This window comes from Carassius auratus, chromosome 14 (assembly GCF_003368295.1).
Source record: "Carassius auratus strain Wakin chromosome 14, ASM336829v1, whole genome shotgun sequence".
In the NCBI taxonomy this organism is placed as follows: Eukaryota; Metazoa; Chordata; class Actinopteri; order Cypriniformes; family Cyprinidae; genus Carassius; species Carassius auratus.
This window is the reverse complement of record NC_039256.1, coordinates 3,410,126-3,417,813: the sequence shown is the minus strand read 5'-3', so window position 1 is coordinate 3,417,813 and position 7,688 is coordinate 3,410,126.

Here is a 7,688-nt window from a genome sequence, read left to right as displayed (position 1 = left end):
TGACGTCTTGGGAAGCCAGTGGTTGTTGGCCGTTGGCTGAAGCTGGAGTTGTGTGGCTGGTTGAAGTTGAACGGGCAGTCGAGGTCAGACGGCGTTACAAAACTTAACTCAGAACACGAAACTCTCAAATGGAAAAGAAAAGAAATAAAGTTTGACGAGACTAGGTTGTGTTTCTTCTCATCGTGGCTAAGTTGCAGCAGGTGTGCAGACTGAAGCACGCTGGAACCGCGCTCAAAGAACAGCGATGACAAACAGCATGGCTAAAAGCTAAAGCTAAGAAGCAAAGCTAAAAGCTAAAAGTAAGATTTTATGGTGTCCTAAGTATTTAACTGGCCTGTTGGCCACACCTCAAATGTTGTCTTGACCAATCAGATATTGTCTTGGCTCGGGGGTATCATAAATCATGTTATCTTACCAAGCATGTGGTCCGAATTTTCCCGCTCTTGCAGGGTCTAATTTTGGACATGATTCCTATAAAACGAATATGATACATTTGACAAATAACTGATGGTCAGGACTATTTCAAGCTGACAGATTCAAACACGTACACACTAAACATGAATATGTATCCTTAAGCTATCCCATAGTTATTAAAAGACATACACAATAAGTGATTATAACATGATAGACAAATGTGTGGGTTACATATAAATGTATATGGAGTGAAGTGATGGACTGATATTCATTTAGAAGTCTTTTTGAGTTAATTTTGTTCCATATAAATCCATGGTCCGTTCTCTTGACAAAGATTTATGTGGAGACCAACCCCCCAGGAATTTCAGTCTGGTTCTGCTAGGTGTGGGGAAGTCAATGGAAGTGTTTAACTCAATCTCATGGGTTTACATGTGATGTCCAGCATTGCATTTCCATTACGAACAACACATTTGACACCAAATTTCTCTTCTTCGAATTGAAATTGTCAATAATTGTTCTAGTGGTGTAAATGTTGAAAGCTGTTCTGTGAAAAAGTTGGTTGGTCATCTTGCTTGGGACTTGTGGCACTAGAACTGATTTATGACTTCCTGAGGAATTCGGCTCGTGTTTCAAACACAGCCCTGATCCACTCTTTAATTTGTTTGGTTCGAGTCATTTCTGCTACAACATTTATGATGAGTGCTTGCGGTGTTGGGATAATCACAGTGCACTGGGTCAGCTGGCCAATCAGAGCAGACTGTGCTTGTCAGAAGGAGGGACTTTGTAGAAGTTTGTATGTGTTTGATAGAGACGGGCATAGAGGACCTACAATAATGTACAGTATTTGAAAAATAATGTGTTTTTAGAACATTAAAGGATGTCAACATATTATATTAGGCAAGGTCTAGATTTAAATGTGACTAGTGTTTTAGCACATCTGATCTCTTCTGGAAGCTGATTCCAGCTGCGGGCAGCATAGTAACTAAAGGCGGACTCCCCTTGTTTTGTGTGAACCCTTAGTATTTCTAACTGACTCGATCCTAGTGATCTGAGCGCTCTGTTAGGTTTATATTCAGTGAACATATCTGCAATATATTTTGGTCCTAGGTCATGCAGTGACTTATATGCGAGTAAAAGTACTTTAAAATCAATCCTAAATGTAACTGGAAGCCAGTGTAAGGACCTGAGGACTGGTGTGATATGCTCAGATTTTCTGGTTCTAGTCAGAATCCTGGCAGCAGTGTTCTGGATGAGCTGCAGCTGTCTAATGGTCTTTTTGGGAAGGCCGGTGAGGAGCCCATTACAATAGACCACCCTGCTGGTGATAAAGGTATGAACAAGTTTCTCCAAGTCTTGACTGGAAACAAAACATCTAATTCTTGCAATGTTTTTTAAATGATAGTATGCTGATTTAGTTACTGCTTTGACATGACTACTGAAACTAAGGTCTGTCTCCAGAATCACACCAAGATTCCTGACTTGATTTTTAGTTGTTTGGCCCCGAGAGTCAAGGTATGCATTCACCTTGAACACTTCATCTTTGTTTCCAAATGCAATGACTTCAGTTTTTTCCTTGTTTAACTGAAGATAGTTCTGGCACATCCAACTATTAATTTCATCAATGCATTGGCAGAGGGAGTCAGTGGGGCTGTAGTCATTTTATTACACCAAATACACAAAACAATGACATTTAAAAAAGCATCACATGACCCCTTTAAAGATTATGATACTATCTCCAACCAGGAGAGGTCGTTAGTTTCCAGTAGCTCCCATAAAGCAACCAAAAAGCCATTTTAAAGTGATTAAGCAAAAAATAAATAAGTAATAAATGAAATAAAATGGCCAGTATATCAGATTACCAGTCCAGACACAGCAAGAACTGGATGATCTGTGGCGGATGTCTGCGAATGCAAAAATTCGGCTGAAGTATACTTTGGGTATAAGCCCATGATAACGGGCCCCCAGTCCTCCCGGCCCCATACACACATGCACACCCAGACACTACACCCCATCACCTACATACTTCCCAAGACAGTTAAGAAGAAATAAACCTGGTCAGCAGGACATTCATGTTCGAGAAGTAAGGCTCACAATATCAAGGCTGGCTAACAGCACTCTGTTGGAGCAGAAACACAACCTGTGGCTCCAGCTAACACAGTATCACAACAAACAGATAAAGAGGAAGAGATCGCCCTCCAGTGGAATACCAGGACATTTATAATCCAGGCCTCTTCTCCGGTCCAACCACCAACAGCCTCGCATTATGTTCAGGCCCAATCCTAGAAGAGGAAAAGGAGACAACAGCAGCAGCAACAGAACCAACATATCTAACTCTTCACACCGAGTCTGAACAACACATGATGCTGGAGGAGCTGGACCAGAGGCCACCGGACGGGAAGGAACTGGAAGATAGAGGGCATGTATTCTAGCCGGAGGAATGATGCCACAACTGAGACACTGAGCCAGTCCTCCAGACCCAACCCACGGGAACCAGAAGCCTGTTCCACCTCAGAGATTATAGAATTTGGCCCACCCCACAGCTCTGCACGGGGCACATGCACGACTCGCCCCAAGGACGCTCTCCGTGGACCAGCAAAACCCACAGAGGGAACCCAAGAGGGCATGATGATCTGGTCATGCTTTCCCCAGGATCTTCAGTCCACTGCATGTGATGATGTGCCTCAGAAGCAGAAACACAGGGACAGTCTCCGCTGCATCTCTTCTACAGGAAGGAATGCTCAGTGCTGACCTGTCCTCCGGAGCAGAAGAACACCAATCCACTACAGTCTCCACTTCAGAGCAAACCTGTTCCTAGTAGACTGCTCTAGAGACGTCACATGATCACAACATAAGGATGTCTTGACCTCAACAAAATGATCGCATGGCAATGACATTTTATCACCTTCCCTAGAGAGTTAAAATGTCTCGGCCACAACAAAACTAAGTGAGCAAAACATGTCCCCTCCTGGTCACCGGAATGTGTATATATATATAATATAATATAATATAATATAATATAACAAAATATAACATTAAAAAGAGAGAAAATTGAGTTTGACCACATCCTATTAAGCATGCAGTGGGTGTTGTTGGGGGGGAAATAGGGGAAACAATAGTAATAATAGCCGCATTTCCCCTGTCGGGCGAGTGCGAGCCAGGGCTTAAAGCTCACAGCCCCGGGACAGTAGCACAGAGGCCAGAATAGCGCAGGGTTTCCACAGTGAAGCTTGAAGCACCGCTGCGCGTCACTAAAACACGCCCTTTACACGCCTCTCAGAACAACGCCATGCAACCTCATCATTTCACCATCAAAGAGAAGATATCAGAAAACTAAGAAATAAGTCACTGGAACATGTGCGATCACAAAACGAACATGATAAAAGCGGCCGTTTGTTTGCATGCTTTGTTATATATTCACATTCAAAAGCATGGATTGTTTTAACTATAGAACAAGTGATACGTTATCATATTGATTTAATTTATCAGGACTCAAAATTAATCACACATAAATACACTTATTTCTATTTTATTTATTTATTTTTAACGCTCATGAAAATAGCCTGCTTATTCAGTCGAGTCTGTTTCTGTTTATTAGCCACAGTAGCCGTCATATTTAGAATTAATGATAATATCTCTATTTTTATAAAAGCTCCCGAACAAAAAACATTATTAGGCTATATTCTAGTATGATAGGCAACGTGAGATAAACTCTCGAGACGAGGCTTGTGACAGATTATATAAGTTACTTAATAAATACACGACTGTGATAGAGAATAAGAAGCTGACGTCTGATTTCTTCAAGCGGTCATATTTTACCATGTGACGCTGAGAGGACGCTGGCGCGTTTTGGCTGCCGCTTCTCACTCCGGACGAAAAAGTTTGTTTGTAACAAAAACGGTTTTACCTACTGACTTTGTTTAGTACCGGTGGTATCTGTTCCTACCTCAAGATCTGGATTGTGTCTTTGCCTGGTCGCCGCATCTGCTGCCCGTCACGTTGTGATTCTGCTGTGACCATCAACAAGCTAGCCCCCGGGGTTGCCTTCGGCCCATCCCCGCTATTTTCTGCCCGAGCAGTGGATTACAGCCCGGTTACTGGCCGGCCTGCACTCCGGAGCAGCCTGTCAGCTATGCGGCTACTACTGTTTATGACTTTCCTGCTGGCCTTTCTGTCATCTACGGCTCTGACCATGGCACTTCGATACACGTCCTTGCAGCTTCTCAGATTTAACCACCTCGCACCTCCTTCACTGGACATCATCTCTACTCTGCAACAACACTGTCTTCTTCGTCGTCGCCCTTATATCCACCGAGGCTCCCGTCGTAATCTTCACTACTACTTCAGTGCCGAAAACAGTATTCCATCTTTTTGGTCCGGCCGAAGTTCACTCCAGCCTGGAAACTGGCGCAACAACAACATCCGCATACGTCATCCGCGCACTCTTCACGCGACTTCATCTAACCTCCTGCCCGTCTCAACTTCCGCCATTTGGATTTCAAAACAAAAGCCTCTTAAGACAGCGCTATTCAATACAAGATCACTCAACAATAAAAGCCTGCTCCTCTGTGAATTCATTACTGACAATAAACTGGATTTTCTCTGTCTTACCGAAACCTGGCATAAACCTATGGATTACTTTGCATTAAATCAGACCACCCCACCTGGATACTCCTTCATTGACAACCCCCGTCTGGACCGGCGAGGTGGTGGCATCGCAGTTATTCACCGCAGCGATATCTCCATCCGCCCCATCCCCATCCCGGCTGTATCCTCATTTGAACACTTGGCTTTCAGACTTCCTGGTTCCCAATCACTCACTGCTGCAGTCATTTACCGCCCTCCCAAACTTTGTCCATCATTTCTTTCTGATTTCACAGACTTCGTAACTCAGCTGTCTTCCATTTCTCCGTCCGTTCTCCTCATTGGTGACTTCAACATTCATATCGACTCTCCGACAGCAAAATTCACATCTGACTTTTTGGACATTTTAAACTGCCTCAACCTTACCCAGCATGTCACCTCACCCACACATAATCATGGACATATCTTGGACCTGGTCTGTTCCACACCCTCCCTCACCATACATAACCTTTCATTGACTGACCTCACAATTTCTGATCATCTGGCCATCACCTTGGATGTCATTACCCCCTCTCCTACCATCAAACACACAAGAACAATTATATTTCGAAACCTGAAATCTATTAGTCCCATCTCTCTCAACTCATCCATATCCCATGCCATCTCTACTTCTTCACTTCCCTCCGATCCGATTGCCTCTGATCTAGTCAATTTCTACAACCACACACTCTCCACCTGCCTCAACCAAATAGCCCCTCTTAAAACTGCCTCAGTCTCCTTCTCCACCTCTGCTCCTTGGTACACCCCAGATCTTCACATTCTCAAAAGACAAAAAAGACAACTTGAAAGGATCCATAAAAAATCCGGTCTCACTGTCCATGCACAAGCCTACAAACACGCCATAACCACATACAATTCTGCTCTCAAAACTGCCCGGTCCAATTTCTACTCACAACTCATCCACTCAAATTCTTCTAACCCCCGCACATTATTCTCCACATTTGCAAAACTGACCAAACCCAAGGACAATATAACCTCCACATTCACTATAGACAAATGCAATAACTTTCTGTCATCCTACCATACCAAAATCCATACAATACACTGTTCACTAGCATCCACTTCCTCCGCTTCTCCTCCTTCTGAATATCAACTCCCTCCGCTCACACACCACAGCTTTTCCTCCTTCTCTCCACTGTCTCCCTCTGACACCTCCAAACTCCTTTCGACCATGAAATTCTCAAACTGCCAGCTTGACCCGATCCCTTCTCCTCTCTTCAAAAGCTGTCAAGAAACCCTTATTCCTCTCATCACCATCATCATCAACACTTCCCTTACGTCTGGATCTGTTCCATCCCCGCTAAAACTTGCATCCATCACACCCCTCCTGAAAAAACCTGGCCTCAACCCTGACAATCTGGATAACTTCAGACCCATCTCCAATATTCCGTTACTTTCAAAAATTCTGGAACGCGCCGTAAACACACAACTCCATCAATATCTCCACTCCTCTCAACTCTTCGAAACATTTCAATCCGGATTCCGTCCACACCACAGCACAGAAACAGCCCTTCTTAAAGTCACAAATGATCTCCTCATTGCTGCCGACTCTGGTTTCATATCCATCCTCCTTCTCCTCGACCTCTCCGCTGCATTTGACACTATTGACCATACTGTCCTTCTCCATCGTCTTCAATCTATTGGCATCTCTGGTACAGCACTTCGCTGGCTCACATCTTACCTCTCTGATCGTCACCATTTTGTCTCTGTTAATAACTGCAACTCCCACACCTCCCCTGTCACCCATGGCGTCCCCCAAGGTTCCGTTCTCGGCCCCCTCCTCTTCACCATCTACATGCTTCCCCTCGGTCAGATCATCCGCAACCATGGACTCCATTTTCACTGCTACGCAGATGATACCCAAATCTACTTTTCCACCAAATCCATCTCCCCGGCTATTCTCTCCACCATCACCGATTGCATTTCTGACATTAAAACCTGGATGGACAATAATTTTCTTAAACTCAACAGCAGTAAAACAGAACTCCTTATCACGGGCCCAAAATCTCTCCTCTCCTCTATTCAGAACTTTACTCTCCTTATCGACGGACATATTGTCACCCCCTCCCTCTCTGTCCGAAACCTTGGCATCATAATGGACCCCACCCTCTCATACCGAACACACATCAACCATATCACTAAACTATCCTTTTTCCACCTCCGCAATATTGCCCGCTTTCGCCCCTCCCTTACCTTGGCAACAGCTGAAATTCTCATTCATGCATTCATAACTTCAAGACTTGACTATTGCAATAGCCTTCTATACGGACTTCCTACCAATCAACTACAAAAACTGCAATACATCCAAAACTCAGCTGCCCGCCTCCTAACCCACACCCGGTCAAGAGAACACATCACCCCCGTTCTCCGTCAGCTCCATTGGCTACCTGTTCACTATCGCATTCAATATAAGCTCCTTCTCCTCACCTATAAGTCCCTCCATAACCTGGCCCCACTCTACCTCACTGAGCTCCTGGAACAGCACCAACCCACCCGCCACCTCCGTTCAGCTGGCACAAACCGCCTTGCTCCGATCGTCCGCACTAACCGACGGACTTTGGGGGATCGAGCCTTCGCTATCACTGCCCCCACCCTCTGGAACTCACTCCCTACATCCATCAGAAACTCGGACT